Here is a 19,763-nt window from a genome sequence, read left to right as displayed (position 1 = left end):
AGCAGAACAAACATTTATACACATACCATAAACAAGATAACAAACCGTTTAATGTTAAAAAAAATACAACGAGGTAATATCTTTTACTTATAGAGCCAAACAGTCCACGTACGAATAAAGTACTACAAAGCTGCGCATAAATAAAGCATCGCGTAACACTGTCGACTCCCTTGTCAAAAATGAGAACTTGAACTAAACGTAGCCCAATACGTATAACAATTAGAGAGATCGCTATACAATCAATCAAACGTCTAAAATAACAGCATCGAACGTTGTTATTTCTAATTTGAAAAAATGAAAAATCAAGAAGGAGTATACCAACGTTATTATTTCTAATTTGAAAAAAATGAAAAATCAAGAAGGAGTATACCAATATGGTGTGTCGATCGAAATAAGAGAAAAGTGTGTAGGAACAAGTCCACGCGACTGCTGGCTCAATTAACATTCAGTGTAGTTACGTACATATGTATATCGAGCACACGGCTGCGTGCGCGCTGAACACGTGTCAAATTGCGTGCGCGTCGAACGCATCCCTGCCCACTGCGATGCGATTGCTCGTCTAAATTGTGCCGCGTACTCAAATCGGCTTCATTCCGCATGCGACCGGTGATCCTTCGTACCCGCCGCGTCTCGCGCGATTATCGAGAGCAACGCCGATTGCCATGCACACGCGCACTGCGATTCGCTCCATTTTCGTCCTGTTCCCACGTATGGAGCGCGTGCGTCGTGATCTCGAAGGGAATACGGAGAATTTGAAAATACTTTAAAACGTGTCTGAGAATGAGTAGATGCCGAAAGATTATAGGAGTCTGTGACGAGCGGCTATCGTCGCGAACATGTCAGAGTTATTCTTTTTATTTTCTTTCATTGCGATTAGATTGTCACGTCTTTTCGATATATTGTTTTATTGGCGATGAACAATTTTATAATTGTTAGCTTTTTAGATTTTGGATTAAAGTTATAAGTTGTAAGAAACTACAATTTTTCTTCTCTTTCCTTTTATAAACAGACAAAATTTTAGTTATAGAATGTTAATTTTAGATTAATAAGCAGTAACAAAAAAACGTTGGTAGTTAATTTTTAGTTAATAAGGATTAGAGAAATTGTTCGTAACGGAGAATTAATTTTACATCTAAAATAACTTATTTCTCGCGTCTCAGTCTAAATAAATACGAAACGTCAATTACGATTTGACCCTGGTCTTTTCTCTGTATTCGAAGAAGATGTAAATGTGAATAGGTTTTAATAAATGTAGTTCTTGTATTCATAATGCGTTTCATTATCTATGAATATCATTAACATATATAAGATCTAGTTCCTCCGTTTATATTAGACATTATTCCCGTTTCTTAGGTAGATTGGGGTTAGTTTCCTACGTTAGTTTTATTATTCGCATTCCTCAAAGACGATTACGATCTCTAAACAGTCTCTTTTAACTAATTTACAAAAGATCAAATGTTCGTGTACTTTTACTCGCGAAAAAAAGAAAAAAAGAAAGAAAAAAGAAGTAGTTAAACGGGATAACGTGGTATTAAGTCGGCTTTGCGTTTCATTAGAGAGTCTATTAGAGACGCAAATCCTTTCGAGCAAATTTCGTCAGGCATTAACCGAAGAACATTGGCAAACTTTCGAAACGCTGAATACGCGATAATCCTCTTTCGAGCCGTGGTCGGTGGCTTATAATATTAACCGAACGTAGTCTTCGCGAATATTGTTTGAAATCAGAGATGAAAATGAAATCGCAGACGAGAGATCATTTCCCTCTTATAAATATCTACACGCAATAACGTGAAGTTGCACGATACAATATCCATAAATGGTACGATGATCGTAAAGTAGAGAAATATTACACAGACTGATAAAGGGTTTGTCTATGAAATTATCTAAAATTCCAGGAACCTTGGTTCATTAGCAATCGTATTAATTATACTTAACCGAGCGTTGCTGGGAGAATTTTCATGAAGAAGAAAATTCATGGAACGTCACATTTGAATAATAAGATGGGACTATAGACGTGGATCTTCTTACATAGACTAATATTATTTTGAGAAACAGAGCACACGCGTACAAACTTAACGCTAAAATTACCGATAATTGAAGTACGAAACATGTACCGAATAAATCGAAATAAAGAGTATCTATGCGAGAAGCTATATAATACAATGTTATCCATGTGCGCATTTCGTGCAAAAAGTTATTCGAGTTACCAAGAATAGAGCATTGAATATTTATAAAGTTCCTATAAAAAATGAACAATTATGTAAACAGTTTTACCCGCTCTGCTAGCTCTGGTATTAAAGCTCGTGTGTGGTGGCTCCGGTGTAATATTTATTATATTAATCAAACAAATGGAATATTTTACGTAATAAATAGACTACAAATGTTTATGCATTTATGAGTAATTTGCGTGTGCATAAAATACGCATTGCTCGAAATAAGCGAAGATACATAAAGTATGAGAAGTATAATACCCCGATAATTTAACTGATACGTTTCTTTATCCCTCGGTTATCTTCATTAAAATATGAATTTGCATAAAATCGTCGGTATTCTGGTATTAAAAATAGTAGACGATAAAAATGCCCATGAAATTGGCATGTTTGTGTTCAAACTCTTATAAATGTATCCAATATATGCATAATCTCTATATAAACGAATGCAATTTATTGAATATACAACGCTTACGTTCGATTCGACTGTTTCGTCGATGACCAATCTCACCAGGAATTACGCAATCGCTATACTCGTTCGACCACAAGGTATCGAAAGGAGAAATGGATGAAGCAGAGCTGTTCGTTTTCCGCTTAATCGTACCGTTTTTCGTCCCATTTAACGCCAATGTTCCTCTACGTACCCAATTCTCTATCGACAAATATTTTTCATTGCTCTCGAACGCTCTTTTAGCCACTTTCTAACCCAATTCCATGCGTTACTTGCCGTACGACGTTGTATTAGGCAATTCCACGGCCGATACTGGGTCTAGGTCCTTTTCACCTAAGGAATACTAATTTGTTATATCTAAGCCTGTCGAAAAGTCCATGTATAATTTGTAAGCTGTCGAGGATTTTGGTAACTGTCGCGTTTTCAAGTATTCGAGTTTATATAGCGCGTGGATGGTTTATTTACACGAAGATTATATTATCGAAGAAAATGGATAAAACGTGTTTTAATCGCTGGTAATAAAGTAGTAACGTATAAGATTATAGCAAGTTCTAATCGTGTAAGTACCACCTTATTCATTAGGACTCTCTAAACTCTTACTGTGAACTTTATAGACTCTCACTTTAATGCTGTTTATAGCCTCTGAGATTTATCTGTATATTTATTATCTGTTGGATATGTAATTACAGCGACAGCAAATTAGCAAAGCATTAACAGAATCTAGTTTTGCTTTTAAAAATACTTTTCTTGCGCCGTTAGCTAACTGTTACTAGATTATAATAAATTACTAGTACGATAGTAAAATTCCATGTTATCAGTCTTCTTTATGTAGCTATTATATATATATCTGTGAACTCAGTTTGTCAATTTCTACCGTATTTCGAACACAATACACAATCTGGATTCACGAGAAAATCGTTTCAGTTTCCAAAAAAACATACGTTTAACGTTAAATATTAGTATCTAGTCGTATACCTCTTGATGCAGAACGTAAGCAGATTGAATCGTAAGAAATGGTCGTAATACTTATGTATTCTATCGTTATCATCACCACGTCAATGTCAAGTCATCCAGCCATTACTCTCTCGCGATTCGAAATCTTATCGCCAACTTTCTCTTTTCTACGTAAAATACCAATTCGAACTGCGAACTTATAAAGGCGATAAATCTACCTGAAAAAAAAAGCACCGAGTTAATTTTCGTATCCAGTACGTTCGTATGTCCATTCGTGAAACGACAGATCATTCTCATTTGGTAACTGATCGGCGACTAAAACCGTAACAGATGTTTCGCAGTGTTATACAAGCGACGTGCAGCGGTTGATGCTTTCTAAGTCGCGTTAATCGTCGAAAACGTTCGAGCCGAGCGAATACACCTTTTTAACGATCCATGGGCGCATTCCAGCTCGTCGTGAACTTTTTAACGTAAAAAATTTCGCAACCGATCGCGAGCTATCCGCACGCTGGCGATTACGCAACGGTAGCCCCAGATCGAGGCGCGAGCAATTAGAAACTCCTCGACCGCTGTTCATCGGTGTTATCGGTTTATTAAAGCCGCGTTCACGGAATTTCGACGTTTCTCTGTGGCGTTTCGCAACTCGGCCGCGATTGCGACACGCGAAACGAACCTTCCCCACGGCTTCAATTCGCCGCCGATCGATCCTTGTTCGTTGGCAACGCGAGGAAACGATCCGCGGCACCGCAATTAACTCGGCAAGAACTGTCCATTGACACGATATCGCATTGAAAGTCACATTTCTTACAGTCACGATACGAATTTAACGAGTTAGCTGGTGCGATCTGTTTGAGAACTTTGAAAAATCTACTGTACGTAAAATGTGTCGCAAAAAGTAAGCGACGACGAGTATACTCGTCAAAAACAGCTAACCGGTTGATACAACTCGATTATGTGGAACGTTTAAAAAGAGATTTCAAACGAAACGCTGTCATCAACGCGATGTTCGTCTCTGATGGATTATAGTCGCGTGTCATCGAAACGACGCCAAGGAATAGCTTCATTTTCGTGTTCCATGTTTTTTCTAAAAAGTTGCTAATCGCGTTTCTCTTGCCACATAGTAGCAAAAGTTGCTGTAGACTATCAATTTCCGTTCGAAGCGGTAAAGATCAAGGATAAACAGGAAACATATGGCAGCAACTCGCCACAACGAACAAATTTTCTGATTGTTTCACAACGCGTTTGCGTGTAGACTATGACGAGAAGAGAAGTCGCTTCGAAACCAGATCAAAATCCAAATGTTTCTCTATTCGTGTTGCTTCACCGTGGACGAGTTTCTTTCTAGAAGTTGATATTTGCTGTTTACTGTTTCGAGCATGTGGCAACAGGAGGGAACGAACAACAGTTTCTGGTTGTTGCTTCGGTGAGGACGCAGCTTTAGGAATTCGCGGTTGACGAAAGAAAAAAAAAAAAGACGAGGAAGAAAACGGGTAACACGGTGGTTTTCACGAAACCACGATTCAGTATCGGAGGTTCTAGTGATAGTTAGTAATTAGTTAGCGTGTGGCGCAAGGCGAATGGAACGAAAGGAGAAAATGTTCGCCTTGGTTTTTTTTTTTTTTTTGTGAGTTACCGTGGAGTTAGAACAGAGATGGTGATTATGGGTCTTCTCGTTTCTTCTGTTTTATGGTTTTGTATCGTATAGATGTAATCAGTTATTAACTATGATTATTATTGAGACGAAGAATATTCCGTAGAATGCTGATACGTTATCGAGGAATATCGAATCTTTTGACGATTGTGATGTTTGTAGCGATGTACGATTATCATTTAAATATTCTTTTAATAAATATAGAATATAGTTATTTAGGAAAGAAAGAGAAAAATTAAATTTTAGCAAATATATCGATACGATTATTATTTAACAAATAATGCGATTTTATCATTTTATCAAATTTGTATCATTTCCATGATAATAAGAAAATGATTTTCGGTGATCGTTTTACGATCGCAGGTAAATAATTTCAAATAATCTTAATAGCGGAAGCTAACAAAATGGATTGTATACGTACGTGTTAGTTGAACGAGGTGTAACATAACAGTTCTTAAGACGTAAGATTGTTTTAACGCATATCGGAAAGAAGATTGAGTAATAAGTAGGGGGCCGATTTTTATGGATAAAATATTGGCTGAGTTATGAAAAAAAGTGAAACTTTTGCTTTTCTTTTCTTCCTGCATACGTATGCTCGTTCGTTAAAAGGATACTATGTATTGCTCTTAGTAGAAAGATTTCGCTATTAAGATTTTGTAAATCGACCATACCTTGAACGTTACGTAAATTCGTTGTAACTTTAAAATACAATCTTTCATTTTCTCGAAACTTCATTTTCTCTTCGAAGATACTTTAACATATTTCGAAATCACTATTACTGACATTATAGCCCGACCTAGTTAATAGCATCGATGTAAACATCAACAAAATAATAAAATACTTCGTAATTACTGCTTATATAAGCCACGTAGAAGTCAAATTGATTAATTTCAGCTTCTTAGCGCTTCTCAATTTCACAATCAGTATACACACACTGATCTGTATATCTATATATCTATAATAACAAATAATTGAAAGAGAAATTAAAGACGCGGAGAAAATGAAATATCAAACAATTTTTTAAATGATTCAGATAACTGATTAGATCTTTAGAAATCAAATAATCGATTAAACTCTCGACATTTCTTTAAAATGAAACGAGTAAGCATTTTTATTTCCGATAATAAAGATCGATTTACATGGAAAGGAAGCTTGCACAATCGCCGCATTGCACATCGAACACCGATCTTTACACATCGAGAACGCCCATGAATTCGTCGACGAATAATTTCAAACGTTCCTATCTCGATCTTTCTGTCGCTTTTCCACCCCTGATTCTTAAGCTTCCTTCTTGCATAATCAATGGTCGACGTTCGCAAAGACGAACAACGTTCAGCGAACGTTTACGGTTTCGATTTATCACGAGAGTTACGCAAGAGGATCGCTAAGATGATTGCGTCACCTTTCTCTGGCATAGTATCGTCTTTTTGAAACGTTCTCGTTAAAACCGCTAGAATCTCATATATCGAGATGTTGCATCGCGGAGTGCACCCATAGAAACAAACCTTTACGTCTAACGCGATTCTCCTAACGGTCGGATCATTCGTGGAAGGTTGTCATCCCGTGATCAAGTTGTACCAGCAAGCTGTCGTTCATGTAAATCGTCCCTAAAGGGCTTCGTAAGTCGGTCACATTAACGCCTACCATAGCGCCAGCAGCCAAATATCATTTTAATACGTTTGCTATGTCGTATTTAGCTCCTTGTGGTTTGAGTCAGATTCGTTACACGCGCGTTCGACGAAATATATAAACATACGAATAGTTAGTGCTAAAATAGGAATTTTATGAAATTTTACGTGCGAAATATGTAAATTATTTTTTTATATAAAATTACAAACACGCGTATCCAACTGTACAGGGTGAGTCGGTAAGAGTTATATTTAATCTAACTCGTCGCCTTATGGTAGTATGAAAAAAAAAAAAAACGTTTTAAACGAATTACGTCGTATTTGAAGAGACTCGTGGTCGAGTAGATGTAATTTAATTTTTGTATATCTTATATTTCCTGAGATATCGAACGAGACGAGTGACATTGAGGTTTTCCGAGGGTAGTACACTTTTCTTTTTAAATGCTACTAAAGATTGTAAGCCGATAAAAAGAGAAATTCTGTTGGGGTCTGTAACATGGCGACCTTGAGTTGTCCTTGAACATCAGAATCAGACGAAACATCGTAATTGTGTCTGTTACTTTTAATTTTGATTAATTTTCGTTTAGTTGGCGTGTTGAAAGTTTTCGTCGTTGGCTTGCTTACGTTTTCCCAAAAGGAGAGGAAAAGGGAGAAAAAAGAAAAGACAGGAAACGAAACGAAGGCAGGTAATGAGATTCGTTGGAGAGTCAGACGTGATATTTATAAATTAGACGAGAAAGCAGCCACGTTACCCGGGACTTCCTTAAATCCTTAACTTGGCGACGAATTTTATATGTCGCGTGTCGTAACGCTCGCTTTCACTTAACGCGATTTAATTCGCGTATGTACTTTCAAGTGTACCACGACGCTCTCTGTCTCCGATTGTATCATTTCTCTGCCTTCGATCGTTCGATTACGCGCGCGTGCGAGGTAATATCTTGCGATTGGATCAAGTTCAATATGTACGCTCCACGATAAAGAGATAACAGCGTAGCTTTCAAATTTAACGTTTCCACGACTGTTACGTGATAAATGCATTGAATTTTGGTGCTCGATAATTCTTGGTGCGTAATGCAGTCTGTTACCATAAAAATTTGTACGATCGAATGTTGTTTCTTTAGCTGTACTCTTGTAAACAGTTTTACTCGTTTGACAGTGAAGTTAATTTTATCGTGGAAGCGATAAGAGACAGGTTGAAATTAGAACGACGCTATCAAACGTCATTGCCGATGGTGGGGGTAGAAGAATGGGCCATCGGCAACTCGGCGTTTTACATGGACTCGTATCTATGTATTTACACAGCGTTACTTTCACTTGGCGCGATTCATTTTCTGTAGCGTGATGCGCATGCGCGCACGAAACTGATTTAACTAACGTTTAAGGGTGCGTTTCCATTTCCACGTTGAACAATCGCGAACAAGCATACGTATAATATTTCGTTCTTACGAAAAAAACATTTCCCGATCGTAGTGTCAATTTTATTTCCATGTAGCTAATTTTTGTTCAGGCGATGTGCGCAAAGATTGTTGCTAAAAGAGAAGCGATAAAAACTAACCTCTTTAAGGTCGCAATTAAGAATGAGAAATGTAAAGAATGGGAAAATTGCAGATTCAAAGTAACTATTTTTTCAATTATTAATCTCATATATTCATCCTCTTGAGAATATTACCTTGTAGTAATATAATTTTTAAAATCGACCTAATAAAATCTTTACTACTCGCGTAAAAGTTTCGTGAATATTGAGATTTCAAGAGGAACAACGATTTCCTTAAACAAATAAATATTCCAATCGTATTCTTTTATCGCATCGAAACTGTAGTTGATTATACACGGAAACAAAGATGATGATATTTTTATTTCTCCAAACACGAAGAAGTTTGTTTCGTAAAAAAAGATAACACAATTCTTTGAAAACGTATGTACGCGTTTGCATGGAAATTTCACGGGAAATGCTTTAATCGAGCAAAATGTTTTGTCAACTCGACGACGTTGACCTCTTTCTTTCATTTCGAATAGATTCTTCTCACTAAAATCTATTTTCTACGTTCGTAACGACGACATCCACCTATGAGTGTGATTCGAAAATAGAGAAACCGAATTCGAGGATTCGATGAACGTTGTCGCGCCGGCATGCGACGCGTCGCGCCAGTGAAAACGAAGCTTAACGTTAATTAACGACGTAACGCGCGTTTCGATCGAAGCCGAGAGATTTCGAGCGGGGAAACGTAGAAAGGAGGCGCGAAAACGCGCGACGATGAAGTCATCGTGGAACGTTAAGTAAAAGCGCGCGCGCTTTTGCCTCACGTGTGCTGCACGCAGCGAAAAAGAAACGAACGTGCAACTTATACACGACCGACCTTGTGCCAAATGTCGTTTCATCCTCAGTCAGGGACGCCTGATCACCGATTGGCTATTACGTATATCACCTTTTCTTTTTTCCTTGTTTGTTCGTGCGAGACACGACGGTCTTGAAACTAGCCGTTTTATCGCTAATTCTTTCGCATGATTCTGCGAATCTGAAAACATACGAAAGTAACCAAAGGTAACGTTCTTTTGGTCTTTCAAACGATTTTGATCATCCGAGAGTAAATTTACTTGTTTAAATACGTAGTGCATAATTTAGTATAGAAATGATATCTTTTTTTTATTTTTGTGATTTTAATGTGTCCAATCAACCGCGCCCACGTCTTTAGTATTTTAGATTTTGTTTGACAAATTCAAGCGTTTCAGAAGTTTTATCGTCTTCCTAGCGTTTTTCAAAGTCGGTAACAATTTCTTCCTGTCCATTCTGCCCCCTACCATTCTTCTGATATTCGGCTGTGCTAAAATTAAAGCAGAATTAATAGTTCTGGGATATTTGTTCTTAAATTAAAATGGGACAGCGAGTAAGGAGTACTGCTAGAATCGAAGTTTAAAATTTAAAGTCTAAAATTTAATATATAAACAGGATTAGTCGAAGATGAGGGTAGGAAGGCTCTGTACGTGAAATTACACAGCTAGCTTTAATTCAAGCGATAGAGCATGCTTAATAGATGCTAATCGGATCCTTTCGCCACTGATCGTTTATAAATAATTTTTATTAATACAATCTCCAATAGCAGAACAATTTTTGTAATATAATCTACGTAAGAAGATATCGTGAAAAAATTGTTTAAAAACAGTAAGGAAGGATCGACGATGATATAAGTTTATATATATATATATAAAGACGAAACTTAAACTGTAAGAAATATTCTGTTTTAAATGTCCAAAATTAACATTCTATACGTTCTCCAACCAGCCTCGAAAGTTTCCAAATAGATAGACGATTTCGTTCTGAGGAACGGAAATCAAGTAGAAGAGGAGAAAATTGTCGATTATGCGGGGCATTGACGCCATGACCTCATACTTCGAGTATTTTCACCATAAATATAGTATTCCAGAGGTTGTTCTTCGAGATTATTGCGTTGTTAACGTCGCTTTTGGAAAAGAAAGTTAGATACCATTCGCTTTTTAAATATTCGTTAAAATTCTGATTACGTTAAAATCTGTCGGGGGACTTTTTTAACATTCGTGACTCATTTTATCTTCCACAGACTAGTTGCTCTTTCGACATCGCCTATATTTTTCCATAGATATTTGAATATTTGATTAATCACAGTTGAATTCTTTAAACGCTTAGCGCATAAGCTGCGCTCAGACTTTTAACTTCTTCAAAAAATAGCTACACGAAAGCATAATTTTACCTAAGACATCAACGTCTCTAGCGTTCACCGTGACAAAATGGATCGAGAAAGAGAAAAATCCACCGTACACGATTCACCTGTGCGTATGATGACACGCGTGAATTTATAACGCGGCGGAAAGCGTAGAAGCCTCTCAGCTTTTATTTCATACGGGCGACTCGCGAGCACGTACGTTGCCTCGTGCGAGATAAAGCTACGCGCGAGCAAGACCTACGCAGTACCACGTGCCTTCGTATTTCATCGAGTTTTCGTTATTCAATTGCGTTACGTGCTACCCATGGTGCCTTTGACTCGGTTCTAAGCCGCCTCGCGATGGAACGAGAATTTTCTCGCGTTCCTTTACCTTTAGAATCTAAGCTGTTTAGACTGTAGGCTGTAGATCGATAGAGAACCGGTCGTTTCATTTCGTGGCGAATGACCGACAGGATGTTGAAGATTGGCCTGTCTCCGTTACTGTTAAACAAAATTGAATTAAAAGACGGGGCAAATGTAGTAAAACTATAGCGTACGCCAAAATATGCGCAGGATATTAATAGGATGGAATCCAGATATCGAACCAATGAAAAAAGTTGGCGTACAAAAATATCTTTTGAGATTTAATTTTCAAGTTAGAAACGATTCAATGTCACGATAGAAATACACCGATAAAACTGTATAGAATCAATGAATCAGATGACGAATCTTTCTCTCTGTCTCTCCCATATTTCACGCTTCTTACTCTGATCTCGGCAGATCGCCCTGTACCCATTGACAAGTAGAAATAAAAGGTAAAACAAAGTAAATGCTACAAGACTAATAAACGCAAGCCTTCCTTCACACAGTTTGTAGAAAATCGTAGAAATTGCCAAAAATCCACTGTAGTAAATTCGTAAAATCTCTACGAAGAACTGCAGGAATTTCGACTATTCTGATAATTCCACGTGGTAGTTAACGATGTTAATTGATAATTAACGGCGAAGAGTAAAAATTAGATCGTAACTGGTAAAATTAATAGAATATTCAGGACGCTCTGTTAGCGACCAAGGTTGGTCGTCGTCTTGTCTTTGCCTAAAAAGCCGAAGATCCCGCTTTTATCCTTCTCGTTTCCTCTTTTTTTATCTTCGTTTCGCTTACATTTTTTATTCATGCTTATATGCACCTGACATCGACGGAACAGTGAGAGCCACTCTCATCGTCGTTCGATCCAAGATACATCGCGTCTATCGTGAAGCCCCTCCTCTCTCCCCATTGAACTTATTTCCAAATTGCGTTATTCGAGTCAAACGCGAACTGTACGTTCAAAAGAAGCTTATTGTTACTCCGCTTCGAGCGAGTCTCTTATTTCTTCCCTTTCCCTAATTTTTCTCTTCATTTATTTATCTTATCGTTGTTGCTTTCTTTTTTACTTCGTCTCGTTATTTTTGATTCGCGAAAGGAGCTCGAGCTTATAGCATTCGCCTGGAGACGCTTCGAGGCCCGTTCTCGTCATCGAAATTGTCAGAAAAGTTCGGTTCAATTAGCCCGTGATTTTCTCGATGCTAAAACACGGCCCGTCGTAACTTTCAGTTAGTTTCTTGTTAAGTTTGTCGAGTACGTAATGCTTCATGGCTGGAGGAAATTGCTTATAGACGCTTTTAACGGCTCTCTTGTTTTGCTCTCCTGAACCGTGGTGTATTTTCATTTTTTCTACCTTACCTTATTTCAGTAGAATATTATCGTACGTATTATCGTGTAAATTATTTCGTAATATTTGTGGATTATTGACTAAATTATTTTGTAAGTCGGTTGGATTAACTCTGAAATTTCTGCGATGTGCTACTACCGTTGACGGCTATTAAAGTTCGCTTTCAAGAAGATTAAAACATAATCGCAACTGCGAGCGTAGAGATTTAATTCTCCGTTACAAAGAAACGGCCGCTGTATTAAATGGAGTGTGTGTTGAGTGTAAAAATACGCACAATGGTCTTGGAGGTGTAGTTATTTCAAGGAACGAACGATGCCTCGTGATACGTGAAAGCTTATTTTTATCTTTTCTGAATTCGCGGAAATAGCGGAGCGAAACGAAGCAACAAAAATTCCAATTATAATTCCATTTAGAGTGCAAGTATCGTCTTTCTGGCGTCTAATTTAATCATTCGATTCGATGGAATGGAATTCAGCCAAAACTCGATAGCTTTTTCGTCTAACTATTTCCTGTCGGCATTTATCAACTTCAATTACCGACAAAGACGATACAACTCCGGAAAATTAACATTTAATCAAATAAATGAATACATATACCGTGTGTTCTAAAGTATTCAATTTCTCGTTAGAAGAAAAGTTACGCAAATATTAAAATAACCGGCGAACTATTTATGTATATTTCGTTGGAAAGCTACACCTTTTCTAAACTTACAATTTTTTTCTGAAACCCTGCTATCTAATATCCAACAAAGGGTGACGTTTTTCACGATTCATCGTCTTTCTTTATCAAATTTTTTAATCAACAATCCATAATTAATAGCATCCTTTTCCAAAGTCACCAAATATGTATGTGACAGGTAAGGAGGTAACATGTAAGGACGATCATCAAAATCACCGAAACTTTCCTAACTGAACCGGTTAGAGTATCGATCTTGGAATAACAATCACAATGTGATATCAGTGTAATATCACTGTTTAATAACAAGTTAAATAAACGACCGTACGACACGATACCTTTGAAAATAATACCTTGTGCGAAACTCTTGGCATTACGGCTACCACTCTTTCCCCTCGTTCTTCTTCTGTAAAGTCATTAACAGTGTCATCAAGGCTTAACGAGACGCAGCAACAAAGCGTGGCGCGAGTTTATGAACAAAAGGCAGCTCCGATTGATGTTCCCTTTCATGTTTTGCCGTGAGTGGGCATGCAGCGCGAAAGGAAAGGTCAAAGAAGTTTCTGAAAGGACTCGCGAACGCATGGTCGCGTCGTCGACGACTGCTTGCTTCTTCATCGTCGTTTATTCGCTCGAAAGCGAGGTACCATTCACGAATGTGATGCGATGCGTCGTTGAACGCCGAAAGACATTTTAAGGGGCTACACCAGCCGAACAGTTTCAAAAATTCCAACTTTTCCTTTTTAATTTTCTTATAATCTTAGAATATTATTCTACTGTTTCGTATGACGCTATATAGTCCATAGAAATTGCGCTAAAATGGTTTATCAGAGTTCAAATTCCTGACGAAGTTACAGGGACAGACGCGATCAGGTTCGAATCTTGTGGAAACTATGTTTCTTGACTTGCTCGCTGCGAAATCTTCCCATCTACGTATCCCATTTTCTTTAAATTTTCAACGTGTTTTGCAACGTAGAATTTCCTTTGGTTTAGAGTCGAATAATTTTTGAAAAGAATTAAAAACTTGCTTTTTCCTCAATGTGTCGCCATGTCTAGAATCAATGAAATTTTTGAAACATCCTACGCCACGTTTTAGATGGTCAGGTTATTAAGTTACGTCGATATCACACGAAAATATGAAACTTTCATCGTAGTAATCATTTATGGAAAACAATTTCACGTAATTCCCTAAATTCGCTGCTAAGAGACTGGTATCTCCTCCGCGTTTTTACATACGTGATGCAATCGCTGTAACGTACATTCCTGTCGATCGATTCCACTCTATAAATGTACAGATGACGCGGCCACCTACGAGTTTTCGTTCAACAGTGGATCACTGCACTGTTTTGGCCTCCGCACGCGAAACGGCCATCACCGTATGGAATGTAATTAAATACCTTTAGCTCGAATTTACGTTTCAGATTTAATCTTCTTGTTTAATCGTGGTTTCTTGGTAATGGGTGTCTCGAACATTTTACGTTATCTTTTATCTCGTTTTATTTTCTGATTCATGATCATTTCTTTCATTTTACAGTTATTTTTAACGTGGAAATTCTTTTGTTAAGTAATTTTGTCTTCTCTTGATACTTTAATCGTTTCCTTCTGTGAAGCGGTTTTTATTTTTCGAAATTCCGTTAGTCGGAGTTTTGTTTTTACAAAGACGTCTTATTTAAAGTTAGGTCACTGAATTTTTGTCGGTTAAAGATAGTTTCAACTTGCGAAAGTTGAAAATGCCGATAATGGCTTGTTTAAAGTCTCCTAACATACGTCTTCCATCTCTTTGCCTGATACATATCTTTTTCCTACATGTAATATTAATGTCAAGCATTCCACAGTTACGTCTGCTTCGTGTTTCTTTATTAACGCTCGCTTGTACGAAAATTTGCAAATTCTTCGTAAAATAAACGCTCTATTGCCAATAAAAAATCAGCCAACGAAACAATCCATCCTTCGGCACGTGCAGTACGATTCATTGGAAACCAGAATAGTGGAAAACGAATTGCACATGCCGATGATGCTAATACAGTATTCCAGCATTCCCCAAATTTTCCTCTCATAAAACAAAACGTACCCCCTCGCAATTAGAGAAAGGCGACCGCGAGGACATCAGTCCCCCAACCAAGGATCCTCGGTACAACATTTAAAGCTGCCAAACAAAGTGGAATAATCGAACGCGATGTTCGAAATGCCAACCGAGCGTTCGTACATTCTCTGGATTTTCCACGCGTGAAACGATAGAGTACACGAGGATTCCGTTCGAGCTGGCGTATCGATACCAAAATTCGCTGCGGCGAAACGTGAATCGTGGGATTTGGTAAAACCGCGTTCGCACAGCGCGATTCCACGTTTGAGGGAATGCAGCGTATGCGACTGCTGAACGATTCCGTTCTCGGCTGGTCGTGGCTTTAAGCACCGAAATAATTCGAAGCCAGCAGCTCGAATAGGTGGGCGAGTTGGCAAACAGATCGAAAGGTAATCGCGCGAATCGCAAGGCCTCGATGCAACCGATGCGACGCGGTTGCGATTTTGTAAAGGCGACACCATACCGTTCGGTAGCCTTACGTTTTGAACGGATCACGTTGACGAATTATCCGCTTCTGTGTGCATCGAATTACTACGACTATAAATCTAGTAAATTGCAGAGCGTGTCACGACGATATCGTATCGTTCGTGTGCATCGGGTCTGACTGACGTCGTTAAAATTAGTCTCTGGGTTTATAACAGAAACCATAGTCTTACGAAGAAGGTGGACATCCCGATCCCTTGATCGTTGTTAGGCAATTTTTTATATTTCTTTATCTTGGTTATGGAACGTTGAATTTAGCTTAGACGTGATTTTAGATAAAAAAAGAAAAATCATCTCGCGTTGTTAGGATCGTTAATATCTTGGATGAACTTTATGCAGACGCTGTCTGAAGAATTCCTACTTCCTTATACATTACGTTTGTATTATTTACGATGTAAGATACTGCAATGAAACTTGATCGAAGTTAAATTTTCAATTCTAGGGTTAAAGAAGTTTCTAAGTAAAGAGCGACCTACAGGTAATCGGTTAAGACACGCTGTAGCATTTTTACGACCTCGTAGATCCTCTTAGATTGGGGACTGGAGATTAGTTCTTTTTATTCGTAGTCTTCCTCAATATTCTATAATAGTAGGATTTCCAGTATCCTTTGTGCATCTTCTGAATATTTCAAGATATTACTAGAACAAGAACAATTACCATCTGGATTGCCTCTTTTGTAATTTATATCTTTTCTATAACCTATTAGCTATTAGCCTATTTTCTCTTTGATTAAAAAAGTAGCAAAATTTTCATTCATACAAGTATCGTCGTATGAAATATTCAAGCTAGTGTATCAATCGTAGTACTTAGGAAATTCTATTTTAACGAATACTTGTTTCTTAACTTTTTGAAAAACCTACATAAAAAGTGTCATCTTCGAATTAGCGAAAAAAAAAAAAAAAACAATTTGCAATGCAATTAAACCGTGTTAAATTGTCATATCTGTCTCCATTCGTCGAATCGCAAACTTGTCGTATAATACGAAAGCGCAACTTCGTTTATTCGCATATACATTTGCAACAAAATATGATAATGCAACATTAATAAAGCTATAATTTACATAGCGCGAAATATTGTCTGGCGAAGTTGCATATCGTGTTCACGTGTCTCGAGCGTACATTCATAACTGCTGTTTTAATAAGATGCATTGCAACAGGACCTTATCGCGACTACATACACGATTTTTAGCTCGAATCGTTTAACGGTGGTATGACGTTGTATGTTATAGAGCGAAATGTCATATCGAGCGGGATTTATTCGAAGAAACCTGACGATATACGTAAAATTTTCATACGAATGCAATATACTGGATAAATTGTACAGCACTCGACGATATCGTAACTACTTTATTACAATATAGTTTTTCTAGTCAATTTATCTGACATCTTGATCGATGATCCAGCTGGAGATTACTACAATCTTTAAATCACTTATATCGTCGTTATTTTTCGATTAGTAAAGTTATATCCATTTAGTTATATTTAATTTATTTACTTTAATCACACAGTCAGATTGTTTCTACCGAATTTTACGAAATTCTTTACGCTTTGAACCTCTTAGCTTCTCCTTACATTTGATCGTATTCAAAGTCGTAAAAAAGAGGAAAAGAACGTTATGGCTATCCAAACTGTGATTCTTGGATTTTCCTTCTACGGTCTGAAATCGCTATCGTGATTATCGCCTTTTTATCGAGATTCTGATAACGTAGACCACTCGAGGCGGTTCTTTGTCAGCTACATCGAATACAAGCGTCGTTCTCGCGTACAAAGGGATTTGTACAAAGGAAAATGGATTCGTTCCTTTGAAAGTGTGCGCATTTCGTACGCTTGCTCTTTTAAATATGGAATTTAATATTTGTTGACACACGCACACGCACAAAGAGAAGAATATAAGAACGTGGTGTATTCGATTGATCTCAAAAAGTGATTGAATTTTAATCCAAGCCATTAAAAGTTGCAATATGTATTTCATTGTCAATTTCTTTATCTTTTGACTAATTATCTAATTACATATATTGAATTTACATTGTGATCATGAAAAGGAGTCTCAAGAATTTGTTCGATATTTTTTTTTCCGTTACTATCCCTTTTTACATCTAAATCCTATAATTGTATGAAATTCGTAGAGATTAAAGTATTTTATAATACTGTAATAAACAAACTTATTTATATAATAAATTGCCGCCGTGTGTTCGTTATTCTAATACAGTTTTTGCAACCCTAAAAAGCAATAATTTATTTTGTTCGCAATTTTTTAATAATATCACTCAACCTTTGCACGTTATTTCACCGCATAGCTCTTAACGCTGGCTCAATGTGTAATATAATTGTTAATAAATTAATCGGTCGAAATCATTTCTGATACTTTGACATTGTTGTATATCTATCGCGGAAACAAATATGCTTTGGCAATTGTTGTATATCCGTTTGGTATTCGTTCGTGTTTTTTTATCTTTTCATTGGACTTTAAATTCTACGACAACGACACGTATCTTGTGTATACTCTAGCCTGCACGTACGTCTGGCTTCCGACCTAGACCTCGATAAATGTGATACTCGCCATTTCAATTTCAAATTTCAAGGAGTAGAGCTTCGTCTACGGTTTTACCTGTTCGCTGAAACAATTTTCAACGGACTTTGTCGAGATTCGAATATTTAATAGCCTCGTGCTAGAGTGGATTCGGAAAGCGAATAAAAATCCAAAATAACAAGGAGAAATCAAGATTCTACGCGTTTCTTTTTCTAATATTCTTATATCTATTTTAATGGCAACATCGTGCCAAATATTTGAGAATTTCAGAGAAATGGAATAATCTCGGAACTTTGTATTCTCTTAATCTTCTACAAATATTTACAAGATAAACCTACACAATATGTTGCATCAGCATGTAGATAAAAATTTCGAAAACGAAACTCAAAGTTAAAAGTAAATTTGAAGACTAAAAAAAGAAGGATTAAAAGATAAGTGCGATGCAAGTCGATTTGTAAAGCTATATTTGTTTGTCATAAAGGAACGATATGGGAATGATTGGAATCAACGTTCGTCGCAGAAAATATCCCGTGACGAGTAAAGAGACGACGCGACGGTCGTCCTTCGAGTAGTGAAATTTAAACGAACGGCTTTGCTCCCTTCACGAAACTTTCATTCGCATTCTCGTGCGGTTCAACCTTTCGTTTAAGAGGAAAGAAGAGAAGGGGGATCCTTCGTGTCCTCGATATGTGAATATCCGTGAGAGAAGTTTCCTTCCTCCTCGAAGATTACGATCACTCGTCTCTCGTCGTCATTTTCTCTCTACCCCGTTTTTTTCTTTTTTTTTTTTTTCTTTTTTTATATATACCGATTTCATCCGATCGACGACCCACGATTTAACTCACCTACGTGTCTTATCAAATCTCCTTTCTGAATCACTATCTTGTATTTGAATTGTCTCGTATCAAATTTGCATCGCAATTATGCCTACAAGGCATGTAACAGTCGAGTCCATCGAGGTTGATATTCGAAAAATTAATCGAAGAAAGACGAATCATGTATTTTAGTCGGTGCTGGATCAAAGAGTTTTGCTATCCGAGACTATTGGCCCAACGTAAGACCGCTTTATGTAAAAAATTATATTCAAAAATTAGTTATTTATTTCTAAATTTTTGTTTGTAGAGACTTCCTACGTCCCCCTGTTTTAGGACACTCCCTTTTTAAATCTAAACTTAAGAAGTTTTAGGAAATGCGTACACGTATCCTACCTATACCCCATGTTCCTGTTTCTTGTCTTCATTTTGATTTTAAATATTTTCTGTATCTTAAGTTTTTGGCGATATTCTTCATTTCCCGTTATTTCTTACGTTAGTTTCTACTTCTGTTAAATCACGTTCATCAAATGTCAACATTGGAGCTTCAGAATCATTCTACATGCTGCTAATTTTGAAAATCCTCAAGATTCATTTGTCGTATTAACTTTCATTTGTTAGCTAGATAAGATAATAGGATCAATCGCATATTACTCAAAACTCAAACGACATTTACAAACGTAACAATAAAATTACCTTGCTAAGAATCATTCTATTAACTCTACCGCTGCTGCCACTAACTTTCGAAACATCCGCCATTAACATATCAGCGAATGACAGTCGACCGACAAAAACTTTTTTTTGAACTCTCCAAGATCAACATGCATCGAATCGTGTGAACTGAAAATGTCGTAATTCCGTAATACTTGGTAAATATACGCGTTAATCGTTTCGTCATTTGC

The 19,763-nt window shown here is 37.1% G+C and overlaps 1 protein-coding gene and 1 long non-coding RNA gene across 2 annotated transcripts in view; one reads left to right on the top strand and one right to left on the bottom strand.

Moving 5' to 3' along the window:
- The window catches only part of Su(tpl) (Suppressor of Triplolethal), a 145,703-nt gene that overhangs the window by 107,932 nt on the left and 18,008 nt on the right, over positions 1-19,763 (top strand). The window lies entirely within an intron of this gene.
- Positions 2,156-3,975, bottom strand: LOC139990816 (uncharacterized). Its single transcript, XR_011800664.1, has 3 exons — positions 3,921-3,975; positions 3,637-3,833; positions 2,156-3,024 (listed from the first exon to the last, which is right to left on the bottom strand). It is a non-coding gene; the product is annotated as an uncharacterized lncRNA (long non-coding RNA).

The sequence above is a fragment of the Bombus fervidus genome, chromosome 1 (genome assembly GCF_041682495.2).
Source record: "Bombus fervidus isolate BK054 chromosome 1, iyBomFerv1, whole genome shotgun sequence".
Classification (NCBI taxonomy): Eukaryota; Metazoa; Arthropoda; class Insecta; order Hymenoptera; family Apidae; genus Bombus; species Bombus fervidus.
This window is presented reverse-complemented; position numbering and strand designations above follow the sequence as displayed.